Raw genomic sequence first — 15,231 nt, 5'->3', positions numbered from 1 at the left:
ATATCTGGTAAAAATATTTTTTAATGTTGCTCTTATTCTGTTCTGATTCTTGCAGCATTTGGGAAGTTATTCTGCTTTTACTGATTTGAAAACTTGTTATGGTAGGCAGTCCGATAACCTTGATTAAATTTTAAAACAAACAAACAACAACAACAACAAAACAGTGCTCGCAGCATTTTTATTAAACTCTCTCAAATTTATTCGCTTGTTTTGGCACTTTCTTTTTCTACTATATTTAAGAATTGTGTTTCCACATTTATTTTTTTTTTAATGATTCTAACCTAACAGAGACTAGGAGTCTGAATTCCATATCATCTGTGTCACTGACTTCCTGTGCTACATACATCGTATGCATTTACTTCATCTGCAAAGACCCGTAAAATGTACGAGGGCTGTTCCTGTTTTGTGATGTTGGCCCATGATGTCAGAGGCCTATATTGGTGGTATGGCAGTAGAGGTTGAACCTTCCCATCAATATTCTGTTCCATTTTGTTGCCCTGTAACAAATGGTAATGGAGGGGCAAACTGACAAAACTGCATCTGACCTAAGAGTGCACATGAAGCAAAGGTGTGGAATTGAATTCCTCCACATAGAAAAAATGGCAGCCACTAACATTCATTGCTGCTATCTGAACTTTTATGATCCCAAACAATGGATGTAAGCACAGTGAGGTGATGGGTGGCACATTTTAGCAGTGGTTACAGCTGTGAGAAAGATGAGCCACATTCTGGACAGCCACATATATTTTTTTTACAAGCATAGCATGCAGGTTCATTGCTGGTGAAAATGCATAGCTGATGGTGGTGAATATGTTGAAAAGTGGTGTTTTGTAGCTGAGGAGTTCTATCAAATAGTGTTATTGTGCTCTCTGTATCTGTTGTAGTTTACACTGGAATAAACAGGAGGCATTACTGTCAGTGTGACCTACATGTAATTATCATAAAGATGTTGTGAAATCTAATATTTGTAAAGTACACACTATATTATTTTATTCAGAAGTCTTATGAGAGAAAATGTGTATTATTTTAAACATTACCTCAGAAGAATGTGGACATCTAATAAACTAAGCACATAGTTAAAAACTTCACTCTGGGAAGGTTTACTTTTGCTTCAAGTTAGAGTTAAATAAGCTAATATTATGTAAGTTTCACAGACATTGCCTGTACTGTACAAATACCAACAGGGGAAAAAAAAATAAAAAGGATTCAGGTGTTTAACTTCAGATGCTGTTAAAAGGGAACATGAGAAGCTGACAGATTGCATAAAGCAATTTTTGTGCGTTACTCTTTTGTGTGAGACACTAATTTTCACTTTATATTGTTGCTTATAAAATATAGTTCAGCATAATTTTTGTATTTGTAAAAAATGTCTCTATAAAAATGTTGTAACATTAAACATCATAATACATTATGAATGAATTTGTAATATCCACAAGCATCAAGGAAAATGTGAGAGGAAGACTCCCAGGGTCTGGAGTGGGAATTAAAAGGCAGAACTTAATACCAAAGACTTTCTTTCTGAGAATTCACAGCCAATGTGTATTAATGTCATAGTTCCAAGGACAGAAAATAATGTGCTAACAGAAATCTGCAAGAATTTAGATATTCTGAGAAACTTATGTTTCCAGAGATGTGCAGGAGTTTCTTAGCCAGATTTAATTAGAATTGTTTCTGACATTCCTTGCTGATTTATGTATACTTTTATTAGCTGCTTACACTGAGAACATTGGTGCCAGTAATTGCAAATTAGTTTCTGTGGATTCTTCGACAGTGTTGCTAGATGAATATGCAATTTCTAAAAACTTCAGTTTTCTACAGCTATCGTGCCATAGCCTGCTTTATTTTAATGGAATACTCATTGTACAAACACAGAGGCAGAAATTTTCAGCAAAATGCTTTGCACTGAAAATACACATCAAAAGAACTGTTGGTGCAAAAGCACTGTTTTAGATTAGATTTTTATTCATGTAAAGAAAAGGATGGGGGGGACTAAATTCTAAATAATTGGACCTTTATTTGAAATGAATAAAATAGATCTACTTTTTCAGTCACTATTTTTTTCATTTGAGATTATATTAGGGCATTAAATGTTCGCATTTCATTCTTTCACGATGTTTTCTGTCTATTTTACAGTTGACCATTACAATTTTCTGGATAACCAATATATTTTAGTCTACATTCTCACAAGTTTTCACTAGCTTTGTCATGGATGCAGCAACCTTTTAAGAAACAGTACATCCTCCTTGAACAATACTGAGGAGTAGGAAGAGATTATTTGTTGGGTGATACATGATGATCAGCTAGGAGCAAAAAGCTCCTGGATTTAGGAGAGAGAGAATCTGAGTCCCCTGGTCTCCATCAGTCAGCTGGGGAAGAGCCAAGCTCCTCCAAAGCAGGGGAAAGGTTTTACATTTTTAAGTCAGCTCTTTTTCCTTTTAGTCCCAGGGCTGTTAACTGTTGCTGCTTCAATGGTTACACTCCATCTGTTTTCACTTTCCTTATCAATCCTCATTTTCACTCACTCACTTTCTCACATCTCAACAAGTATTTTCCCAGCAAGCTTGAGCCAAGGTCAGCTGGAGGGGCTATGACTCTCTCAGATGGCCAAACCCTACCACAGGAACGTACAGTGATGAATGAGAAGCTACCAAATGAGAAGTACTAGTAGACAAGCCAAGAAAGCAATGGAACAGAGACATGAGGTTAGATATGGGAAAAATGGGCAGAAGATCACACTGTAAATGGTTTATGATGCTAAACAAAATTGTATAAATAGGTTCTAATCAAGGTATAACTTTGAATTTCATGTCCCTGTATGGGGGTACAATATGGTAAAATGATGAAAGATAACCATATAAAAGATATTGTTGGTATCAAACTACCAAGATTATTTGAGGATATCAAAGACAATTTTTTATTTTTGAATTCACATATGTAATTAATTTAACTTCTAAAACACATTTGTGTTTTATACTGATTTCTTTAAAATATTCAATTGAAGCGGAAGAAAAAGATTGAAGGGGAAAGAAAAAACATTGTTCAGATGATCCTCTGAAGCACTGCAAACCAATCCCATCCTTGCCTTCCTCCCCAGACCCAGCAAGGCTGTAGCAGTGCTGAGCTATGACCTACCCCCAAAAAGCATTGCTGGGCCCAGCCATGGTCTCTTCCTGCCCATCCTTAGCCTGCCCCTGACCTGGGCCTACCCTGATGCCCCATCTGCCCTACTCCTGGCTGGGTTGGTAGGAGTTGGCCTGGCTAATTTATTTATTATTCATTTGAGTTTTCATCTTATTTTGACAGTACAACAGATGTATGTGATCATACAGTAGTGTTGAGTTTGGATACTATAGTCTGACTCACAGTTCAAAAAGAACATTATGTTCCACGGAGCAGTGTTTGTTACTGATTATTCAGTCTTGCGAACATCATTACGGATAAGTAATTTATTAAGTAATTTCACTGTTTATCTATATTTCTTTGTTACCCTTCATTTGATACAAGTTATTCTTAAGCACACATGCCTTTAGCATGCATCCTTCCAACTTCATTAGCTCCAATTAGAATAACCTACTGGGAAGGACCTTGAATAGATCATAAAAATCTTGATATAGGAGTTGATTTGATCTTCTACCACACAGAGTCACAAGGAGTACAGTTGACAAAGAGTATCTTTCTAAATGCCTGAAAAAAATACTGGAAAAATTATTTAAGATTATTTAAGTACCTAGAAAAATTACACCCAGAACGTACCACATAAATGTGCAAAAAAGAGTAGAGCATGTATGCCAATAAATATCAAATGGGCAGGAGTTAAGTGGATGGCGCCACTTTCCAACAGTGCCTAGTGACAGAACAAGAGGCAGCAAGATCTCCTTGAGAGCAGCCCTGCGGAGAAGGACTTGGGGGTCCTGGTGGATGGCCAACTGTGTTCTGCGCTGCATTAAAAAAGGGGTGGCCAGCAGGGAGAGGGAGGTGATTGTGCCCCACTATTCGGATCTTGTGAGGCTCCATCTGGAGTACTGCGCCCAGGCCTGGGGCCCCCAGTGCAGGAAGGACATGGAGCTCTTAGAGTGGGTCCAGAGGAGGGCCACCAAGATGATCAGAGGGCTGGAGCATCTCTCCTATTAGGAAAGGTAGAGCGAACTGGGATTGTTTAGCTTGGAGAAAAGAAGGCTCCGGGGAGACCTCATTGTGGCCTTCCAGTACTTGAAGGGAGCATATAAATAGGAAAGGGAGCAGCTTTTTATGAGGTTGGATAGTGACAGGACAAGGGGGAATAGTCTTAAACTGAGATGGCCACTGCTGAATGCACTAAACCAGGCTGAAATAAGAGCTGATACTTTAGAAAGTGAAAACCAGCTATTGAAAGACCGTATTGAGAAATTAGAACAGGAACTTAATATATTAATGGGGGAAAAAAAAAAAAAGCTTTACATCTCTTAGTAGGCCAGGTCCATAATATTTCAATAGATAATGACCACATTTCTGAAACAATGGATCTTGTTGAGCAGGGAAATAAAAATTCTAAATCAGATTTGGAGTTTCCACTTGCGACGGATTCTCTAGAATTCTGTCCTATTATAACCAAAAAAAAAACCAACAAAGAAAACACAAGATAGACTGGCAGGGGTGCCCCCTGATCAATGGCCCCCTGCGCAAACACATTTGCATGTAACAGCTAGCACACTAACAGAATGAATGGACACGGTACAACAATTCCACCAGAAGCCAAAGAAAAACATACCAACCTGGTTACTAAGACTATGGGATTCAGGGGCAGAAAGCATTGTGATCAATGAGCTGGAAATATCTAAATTAGCCACCATGATGTTGCACCCTGCCCTTAGGCAAAGATTATACGCAGGCATCCAATATACTAATGAAAATTATTCTGTTATCAATTGGCTAATGGCAGCATGCTGTATGGTATGGCCAAACAAATCAGATATACCATTAAATAAAGGATTATGGTCCTCCATGGAGGACCTTCAAAATTACATTCGTGAACTGGGCATAAGAGAAGCAATAAATGAGGACTCATTTCAAAGTCCAGATATAGTAAGATTTTTGGCAGATATGAGAGGCTTGATCTTACAACAGGTCCCCTCCCATCTATACAGGACCCTAGTTTCTATGTTAAACCCCCTGGTGGCCTCAGAGTCTGGTCCAGCAGGCTGCCCAATTAGTGGCTGGCTTGGGGGAGACAGCGCCTGCGGAAGAGGTGCAATATTCAAGCAGTAGAGGAAGCAGAGGTCCTTCCAGTAATTAAAACTTAGAAGCCAGGTATACAGAATCCTCAATCAAGGCCCATAAGAGTCTCATGAAAGCAGATGTTTAACAATCTTATCTGGGCTGGGGTCCAATTTGCAAAAATTGATCACCATCCCAATCACGTCCTCCTTCAGCTTTGGAGACAGCTGAAGGATAATCAGAAATTTCAAAATTACCAAAAAAAAAAAAAAAAAAAAAAAACCTGAGGGTAAGAGTTATAGACAGAGTACCAACAACAACGTGGAACCTAGAGGATTTCACAATGCCCGAGCCACCAGAAACAAAAGATTTAACCATAGCACAGTGACAAGGGATGTTAGTCCCTCTAGGGCCTCCAAAAGGGACCAGAGCCCCTTTGTTGAATTGACAATTTTCTGGTCCTGAAAGAATATTCAGAGAGTTGTGGCACTAGTTGATACAGGGGTGGAAACATTGATAGTTCATGGAGATCCAACTAAATTTGATTGTGATAGAGTGATGACTGGTGGGTTTGGGGGACAGACAATTTCGGTCACCCAAATATGGTTGAAATTGGGGATTGGGCATCTCCCACCCTGGGAGTATGAGGTATCTGTTGCCCCAGTCCAAGAATACATCCTAGGCATAGATATTTTATGGGGTTGGCTCTCCAGACAACTGTGGGAGAGTTCAGACTTCGACAAAGGTGTATTAGTGTCTGGGCGGTGCAGACAGTATTGAGAGGCCATGCAAAGCATGAGCCTATTTGCCTGCCAAAACCATGCTGGATTATCAATGTTAGATAGTATAGACTCCTGGGTGGACAAGATGAAATATCAAGAACGGTGCAGGAATTAGAGGAAGTAGGTGCGCATTAGAGAAAGACCTGCACGTAGTCCATATAACTCTCCCATATGGCCAGTGTGGAAGTCAGATGGAGAATGACAATGGACTACAGAGAGTTAAATAAGGTCACGCCACCTATTCATGCGGCCGTACCCAATATTGCCTTCCTAATGGACACATTGAGTAGAGAGAGAAAAACTTACCATTGTATCCTAGATTTGGCAAACGTGTTCTTCAATATTCTAATTGCTGAAGAATTGCAAGATCAGTTTGCATTTACATGGGGAGGCAGGCAGTGGACCTTTCAGGTCCTGCCATAAGGGTACGGTGCATTCGCCAACATACTGTCATAATCTAGTGGTGCATGACCTGTCTAATTGGAGAAAACCTGATAATGTTAATTTGTATCATTATACTGATGATCTCCTCTTGACATCTGACTCATTGCAGGTGGTAGGACAAGCAGCAGATTTGTTAACGACCTATCTGCAGGAAAGAGGATGGGCTATAAATCCTCAGAAGGTGCAAGGTCCAGGCCTGTCCGTAAAATTCCTGGGGATAGTTTGGTCAGGAAAGACCAAAGTACTACCCAGGGCTGTAATAGATAAGTTTCAGGCATTCCCAGTCCCTACAACACCAAAGCAGCTGTAGGAGTTTTTAGGTATATTGGGGTACTGGTGCTCCTTTATACCTCATTTAGCACAGCTGCTGAGGCCATTGTACAGACTCACAAAATAGGGGCAGCTATGGGACTGGGGGAGAACAGAACAGGATGCTTTCCAGCGGGTGCAACTGGCAGTTAAACAAGCCCAGGCATTGGGTATATTTGATCCTACCCTCCCAGTCAAAGTGGACGTTCATGCCACTTAGGATGGCTTTCGCTGTGGCCTGTGGTAACGCCAGAGTTCTGTTCAGACCCACAATGGATTCTGGTCTCAGGTCTGGCACAGAGCAGAAGAAAGATATAGTATGATTGAAAAACAGTTATTGGCTGCCTACTCCGCATTACAGGTGGTAGGGCTGATAACTCAAACAGCTGAAATCATAGTCAAGACCACTCTACTGATTCAGGGGTGGGTAAAAGATCTGACCCACCTTCCTAAGATGGGGATGGCCCAAGCACAAACAGTGGCACAATGGGTCGCCCATCTCAGCCAGAGGAGTAGTCTGTCTTCATCACCACTAAAAGAACTTCAAAAGATCCTAGGCCCAGTGGCACCAAAATAAACATTGGTTGTTCCACCAGAGGAGTCTGATCCAGGAAGGAAAATATCCTATTGCTGAAGATGCCTCGTGCACAGATGGATCCAGCAAGGGCAATCCGAGCAAGTGGAGAGAGATAGCATACCATCCCTCCACCGAGACAACCTGGTTTGACGAGGGGGATGGTCAAAGCAGCCAATGAGCAGAACTGCGAGCTATGTGGACGGTTATAACCAAGGAACCTGGTGATGGTATACTGCACAGATATCTGCACAGATAGTTGGGCTGTGTACTGGGAGCTCACTCTTTGAATTGCACAGTGGGCCACCCAGAAATGGACTATCCATGCCCAACCAATTTGGGGCAAAGATATGCGGTTAGACATATGGAATATGGTCAAACTCAGGGCTGTATATGTCTATCATGTTTCTGGTCACCAACCCCTACAATCACTGAGAAATGATGAAGCGGACACACTGGCCCAAGTTTGATGGATTGAGAATTCACCATCTGAGAACATCACGCATTGGTTACATCAGAAGCTACGGTATGCTGGACAAAAGACAATGTGGGCAGCTGCTAAAGCATGGGGGCTGCCCATGCAGCTATCCAACATCGCTCAGGCATGCTGAGACTGTGACGCTTGCTCTAAGATGATACCGAGATCATTGCCCGAAACAACAGCCCATCTTGCTAGAGGACACAGTCTTTTCCAGCAATGGCAGGTTGATTACATTGGGCCTCTCCCTCAGTCTGAGGGGACGAGATATGCCCTGACCTGCATCAACACTGCAAGTGAGCTACTACAGGCCTATCCAGTGACAAGAGCGAACCAGCCATATACCATCAAGGCACTTACCAAACTGATGTCTGCCTACGGGATACCTCAAGTCATCGAGAGCAACCAAGGAACTCATTTTACTGGTGCAGTGATACAGTGCTGGGCAGAAGAAAACAACACTGAATGGCAATTCCAATGGCCATATAATTCAATGGGGGCAGGCCTCATTGAGCATTATAGCGATATTCTTAATGCTACCCTGAAGACAGACTCTAAGTCCCTGAAGGGGTGGACAGAAAGACTCTATGAAACCCTGTGGGACCTGAATGAAAGACCTAGAGATGGCAGACCCAGTGCCCTGAAAATGCTACAGACAACATGGGCCTTCCCGCTTAGGATCCAAACTACAGGCAGTGATAATCAGGTAAGACCCCAAATTGGCAATGAAAATAATCTTCTGCTTCCTGCCCCTGGGAATTTAGAACCAGGTATCCATAGAATAAAATGGTTTTGGAAGGTTCAGGTAGGACCTATACGGTGTGGCCTACTTGCACCTTGGGGGAGATTATTGGAGGTGGGAAGCTAGGTAGTCCTTCCGGTAATAGGTACATGGCCTACTGATATTCTGGTCAACACCCCAGTCTTCATTGCTAAAGGGACCCCATCATGTCCCTATGGCAGATCAGGACACCCCATTTGGTGCCTGACATAGTTATGCAGCTGCAGATATCTGGCCAAAGGGTATGTACAGGCGGCCAGGGCATGCCCCAGTACAAGCTGAAGTGTTAACCCAGGATAGAAATATGGCCTGTATCTTGCCCTGGGGGGCAGACCTTCCCCTCCTGGTACCCCTGAAACATCTGTATTACTCCCTGTGAGTCTTTGAGCCTCTAGGATCATCGGAAGGAACCAAGTGCCATCAAAGTGTTCCAGTGAGATCATGTGCAACACCCAGTGATGGTCTACATGGGACTGATGGAGCACAGGTTGGACCTGCAGCACATGACTACATGCCTCCAATGCCACCACTGAGCACTGGCCCATGAAAGAGCATGAACATCTGCCATACACCCATCATCACTTGTCTTAATTGTGTCAACATACATTGCGATGTGTCAGGTCTCTGTATTAGGGAAGACTCACCCTCTGAGCATGTATGCCAATAAATATCAAATGGGCAGGAGTTAAGTGGATGGCGCCACTTTCCAACAGTGCCTAGTGACAGAACAAGAGGCAGCAAGATCTCCTTGAGAGCAGCCCTGTGGAGAAGGACTTGGGGGTCCTGGTGGATGGCCAACTGTGTTCTGCGCTGCATTAAAAAAGGGGTGGCCAGCAGGGAGAGGGAGGTGATTGTGCCCCACTACTCGGATCTTGTGAGGCTCCATCTGGAGTACTGCGCCCAGGCCTGGGGCCCCCAGGACAGGACATGGAGCTCTTGGAGCAGGTTCAGAGGAGGGCCACCAAGATGATTAGAGGGCTGGAGCATCTCTCCTATTAGGAAAGGTAGAGCGAACTGGGATTGTTTAGCTTGGAGAAAAGAAGGCTCCAGGGAGACCTCATTGTGGCCTTCCAGTACTTGAAGGGAGCATATAAATAGGAAAGGGAGCAGCTTTTTATGAGGTTGGATAGTGATAGGACAAGGGGGAATGGTATTAAACTGAGATGGGGAGGTTTAGGTTAGATAATATGAGGAAGTTTTTGTCACACAGAGGATGGTGATGCCCTGGAACAGGTTGCCCAAGGAGGTTGTGGATGCCCCATCCCTGGAGGCATTCAAGGCCAGGCTGGATGTGGCTCTGGGCAGCCTGGTCTAGTGGTTGGCAACCCTGCACGTAGCAGGGGGGTTGAAACTCAATGATCATTGTGGTCCTTTTCAACCCAGGCCTTTCTATGATTCTATGAAGATTATGTTCTTTAGAAAATTTCAAGCTTGTGTTAGAAGCTTATAGTTAATTAATTCTTGGCTAATACAGTCATCCATAAGGATGCTAATCCTTGCTGAACTCTAACAAGTGAAGGCAGGTCACCTTTTCAGATACTAGGCAAGCCTTATTTTTCAGTCTGTTTGTAAACAAGATGAACAACAGAGCTCTTAAGGCCCCTAAAAGATTTAAGGCTTGTTACTGGGACAGAGTAGTGGTAGTCCCACCCACCTGAAAAAACAAACAAACAAACAAAACAAAACCCAAAAAACAACAGTAATCTAAGAATGCAGAAGTTACTAAATTAGTTTACTGATGGTTTCAGTTTCTAGTTCTGATATCAGAATTTGCTTGCATATTTTTTTCTCATTACAAAATTATATTTTTGAAGCATATTTTTAATTCACAACATCATAGTTTTCAGCAATTGTTGAAGCTCAGTTGCCATAGATAAATTTGGGAATAAGCCTTGTGGGTGGAGAAACAAACTTCTTTAGGCTTAGAAAGTGACATCTCTCAACTCTAGTGATGACTTTCCTTAAGCAAGGAGTGGAGATTTAGCATAAAAAGAAAGTGGAGAAGTTCTGCCCAATAATATGTTATTATTGAGTGGATATTTGCACAGTAAGTAAAAACATATATTTTTAGAATACAAATGGATATGCTTCTATAAATGTGAAGGGAACCTTACTTGAGATGTTTATGATAGTAATTTTTTTTAGCTTCCCCCCAGTACACTTATGCTGTTCTCACTTTTATTTAACTATCCAAATAGTTAAGGAATTGTCATTACTATTTTATATTTTTGAAAATTACCCTTATAGCTTCTCACATTTTGCCTTAGTTATAGTAACTAGAAGTTCATACATAACAGCTTTTATTCTGCTGCTTTCTTACATTACTGTCATTGTTTTGTTCTGAAGAAATCTGTGCTATCAACTTGGATCAAGCTAAACAGTACAGACTGTATGCGTATCTTTGTCTTATTTGTGATAGGGTCCTGGATGTTGGGAAAATGTATCTTCTCATTTTTGCCAGGCATTCTTGTGTTTAAGCATGACAAAATGCTACGAATAGAAAAAGAATAAGATTAAGCAAAGTAATTTACTGATAGAAAACTTACTCAGAGTAATTGTGCTGTGCAGTTTGCTACTGAAAAACATGAAGTTAAAATGTAAAAGTGTTGAGAGAGTAAATATTTTTGTTATACACTTCATCCTTTCATATGCTTTTGAAAATGACAAAAGCACGTTAAGCCCAAAATGCAAGTAGTGAGAAATGTCTTTTTCCTTCTCAGTAAGAAGGTCAGAAAACCAACATAGCTGAAGCTGTAGTCTCATTGACATGGAAAATACTGGACTCAATATACCCATTCATATCTCCAGTTGTTTTTTTTTTTTTTTCTCCCCAGTGAATATAATTATGCAAAGTAAAATTCTACAGTAGTAATATTAGTAACTTCCAAGGAGGTGAATGTAGGTATCAGGCTAACCCAACTGCAGTCAATTCAGTATGTGTTAACCTTTTGGGCAGTTGTATGCAGTTAGAATGGATCAATTTACCAAGGGGCTTCTGCTTACTGAAGGATTATGCTAGTGACTTTTTAAAAATTTCTTTAGAACTAACTGAGATGCAAGAGACATGCAGTGATCTTAACCCTCAGTTTTGCAGTGGGTATTTATCAGTTCAGACTGTTGCTGGCACTTAAACTTTGGAATGTTGATAGAGATAGGTTTGAGACTACACGTAAAGAACCAAGTAGATTGGACAATGTACTTTAATAAGAGAGCACTCTAAAACTATAGTAAAGATTGTTGTCTTTAGACTAATGTCAACCCTTTTTTTTTTTTTTTTTTTTTTTTTTTCCCCACAACAAATTCTTGGATATGGAATAGTATAATTCTTGCAGATTATTTGTAAAGTTGAGTATAACCACATATGCTGTTCCTTCTATGATAATTTTGGGAGTAATTTGCATATCACTTCATGGCACTGTCTCATTCTGTACATGATAGTCTTAGGTGATTAATGATGTTTCCTTTGAAACTGTGGTGAGCTTTTGCAACAATGTTAAGTTGGGGAAAAAAAAAGGAAAAAAAAAACAGTAGAGCAAAAGCTTGCAAGTAGAAGAGATTTTCCTGTAGTTCTAATTGGGTTGCTAACTGAAAAAAAGTGATGTAAACTAAAATTTGTTATTGAATTATCCAAAAGTATATTTTTGATAATACTTGTGAGGTGAGACATAAATAAAGAACACTACAGTAAGATAAAATATTGTATTCTTGTAGTTATTGTGTATTAAAAATGGGAAAAATAGTGCACTGATCATTTCCAAAACAACAACAACAACAAAGGGGAAAAAATACACTGTGATCTGGATTTTACTTTTTATGTAATCTTGAGTAGGGGCAACTGACTTAAAGTCATCACAAGAGCGTGGCACAAGGTCTTAAATATATTCATACTTTTTTTGGCCTCTTTAATTGCTGTAAGCCTATAAGTACTGCTAAGACACTTTCACCATCTGCATGCAGCCAATGTTCATCTTGTTTTTGGACTACATGAAAAAATCAGAAACACATACTTGTTTGTGTGTTTTTTTTAATAATCTTCTGGTTTAAAGACATAATTGTGAGAGTTCCTTTTCAGAAATGGAGAGAGATGAAATCCAGACAATATGAAATCTAAATGAAAATACTCTTTTTATTAGTAACACAGCACTTTCAATATTGCCAAATTTTGTAACTCAAAATGTTGAAGGCACAAATTGTTCCCATTAGTGAGAATGGTAATGCCAGAGTGATACTGTTATGTTTTATATCCTCTAAAAAATAAATACAGTTATGGAGTTAAAAAAAAACTTATTTACAGTATTTGAAGGTCTTGAGGAAGTCACTGCTGCTATTTGACTATTGAGTGTATATATAGTAATGCTTTCTACTGAAAACTATCTTATAGGTAATTTGAGGTTTCATTTACTGTGGGGAAAAAATGAAAATAATCTGTACTTGAGGACTGGAAGGGTGATGTTATTAGAGAATATTCTAGTGGGATATGAGATGTGGCTGCAGGAAGAGCCATGGAAGATACAATAAGACAGTAGTTACTTTAACTTTTTTTAATTTGGTTACTTTAACTTTTTTAATTTAATCCTGGTTTTTAATTTTTTAATAATATTTTCATAGAAATATCTAGGTTTTTCAATTTTCTTTAATTTTATTTTTTTGCTGAGTGTCCTTTGTCTGCTGTCAGTGCAGCAGAGTTTTTGCATCACAGATGTCATATGATGCCTATGTTTTTGATAGGAGTGGGAGGATAGGTATGTTCATTTCTTCAAAATAAACGTACTGTCAGAAGATGCTCTTATTTAAGTGAAGAGTCTTGTGGCTATAGCTGCTACTCTTGATGAAAAGACTGCTTTATTGTTATTAATAGATGCTGAAATATTAATAGGGAAGTAGACTTATGTTCCTTAAAGCTATGTGTAAGGAACTCTGGCTTCTCAGTCTGAAATCCTGGCAAAGGCTATGATGAGATTTTTGTAACTGAGAATATACTCTGTTCAAAGCTATGGCAAATATAATATAAGCTATGTGAAATGATATCAGTTTTTATACCTCTATGACCTGCTATGTAGTTGGTCTTGTAGGATCAGTTTCAGAACACCAGTGGCATCATGCATATGTCAATTGCAAAAACCAATGTACTTATTTGAATAAACATTTCTTACCTTCTGTATTAATACCACAACCCCGAAGTTTAAGGTGAATTATTTCATTTTTCAGAAATGAACTTTTAATTTTTTCACTTTTTCCTTGTTGTGTTCTTGTATCAATATAATCTAAAATATAAATTTTCATAATACCTGATTAATTACATAGTTAATTGTGAAAGTACATATATTAGCTAGATGATAGTCATCCAGAGGGAAATATCATCAGGTATTTAAAATTCAGGAGATCTGAATAGGAGTGAGGGGTAACATAAGAATCCATACAGTATGGCTAAGTCTTGTGCACGTGCTTAATTACTGGGATTAGAACAATTAATTTTAGCTTGTGCATTATATTTAGGAGGCAGGGGTCATAGTCTTCAGTTTTGAAAGAAAAGAAGGAATACAAACTGAAGAAAGCAATATTTAGCAAAAAACAATATGGCATAATGTTTTGTTGGATAAATGACTTGTTCATAAAAGAAAAATATTTTGATTTTAGTTTTGATAAAGCCTGGCCAATGAGAGTCATTTTCAAGTTAGTGTGGAGTGGCCTTAAGGTTGTAAATAATACTGTTGGCCAAATTCCAGTACTGTGCAGATGAGAAAAGGATGCAGGAAATTCTGTTGTTTATACATGTCTCTGTAACACTGAGAAGCAAGAGGAGCCTTGAAAATCCAGAGGGTAAGGGGTCTCAAGCTTGTGGACTTAATAATTAATTCTTATATTTCTCTTTTGGGTTACTACAATGCTGATAGTGGAGAGGAAAACAACCTGAAATACTCAGTAAAAAGTATTAAAGATTAGAAAACAGCCTTTGAAAAGCAGCTAACTTAGATTTAGCTTTCTCTTCTTTCCTTTTACTAACACCAAGTAATATTAATACTAATGCTCTATTAAACATAGCTTTTTGCTTTTTTTCCCTAAATATAGGTTACTTGCTTACCATAACAAGGTACATTTTTAAATTTTCAAAGTGGCAGTTTACTAGATGATTTTCCTATTTTTAATTTAGCAGTTTGTACAAATATGGAAAATATACTTCAATATTGAAAACCTTTTTAAAATCACTCTGTGAAATATATCTGGAACAGAGTAAGCTGGTAAATCTTTAGTAGTTTTTAATCACTGATGTTTTAAAAGTTAGTGTCGTGAGAACTATTTGCAGCTGTTGATATTGCATGTTATTGTTAGGAAGTAGTGTTCTCAGTATTTCTCTTTTCTAATGAATATAATCCTCATTTCCTTCAGAAAATATTGGATAGCATAAGAAAAAAGAGTGGGAAGTAAGTGTTCTTAGCTATATGACATAATCATACTTCGTTGAATTATTATCATTTTAGAATTACAATTTGCTGATGCTGGACAAAGATGTCTAGTTTGTCATTATTTGAAAGGCTGTACCCCAGATGATGTGGGAATATATGGACCGTCTATCACCAAGATAAGTGATAGAACCAAGAGCCAAATTTCAAAACTAATTCTGATGAGTTCAATAAATGTATATAGCAGATAGGATTAACAGGCTTCCTAC

General features: G+C 39.2%; 1 protein-coding gene across 3 annotated transcripts in view; it reads left to right on the top strand.

Annotated features, from left to right (window-relative positions):
- The first annotated feature begins 14,293 nt into the window (after positions 1 to 14,293).
- Positions 14,294 to 15,231, top strand: part of CCDC102B (coiled-coil domain containing 102B) — a 130,314-nt gene continuing 129,376 nt past the window's right edge. For all 3 annotated transcript variants that reach the window (XM_025147806.3, XM_025147805.3, XM_040695647.2), the window contains exon 1: positions 14,294 to 14,381. The gene's annotated coding sequence lies outside the window, so the exon portion shown is untranslated. The remainder of the gene's footprint in view (positions 14,382 to 15,231) is intronic.

Source organism: Gallus gallus, chromosome 2, assembly GCF_016699485.2.
Source record: "Gallus gallus isolate bGalGal1 chromosome 2, bGalGal1.mat.broiler.GRCg7b, whole genome shotgun sequence".
Classification (NCBI taxonomy): domain Eukaryota; kingdom Metazoa; phylum Chordata; class Aves; order Galliformes; family Phasianidae; genus Gallus; species Gallus gallus.
Note: the sequence above shows the minus strand (reverse complement) of the source record. Positions and strands in the feature narration are given on the sequence as shown.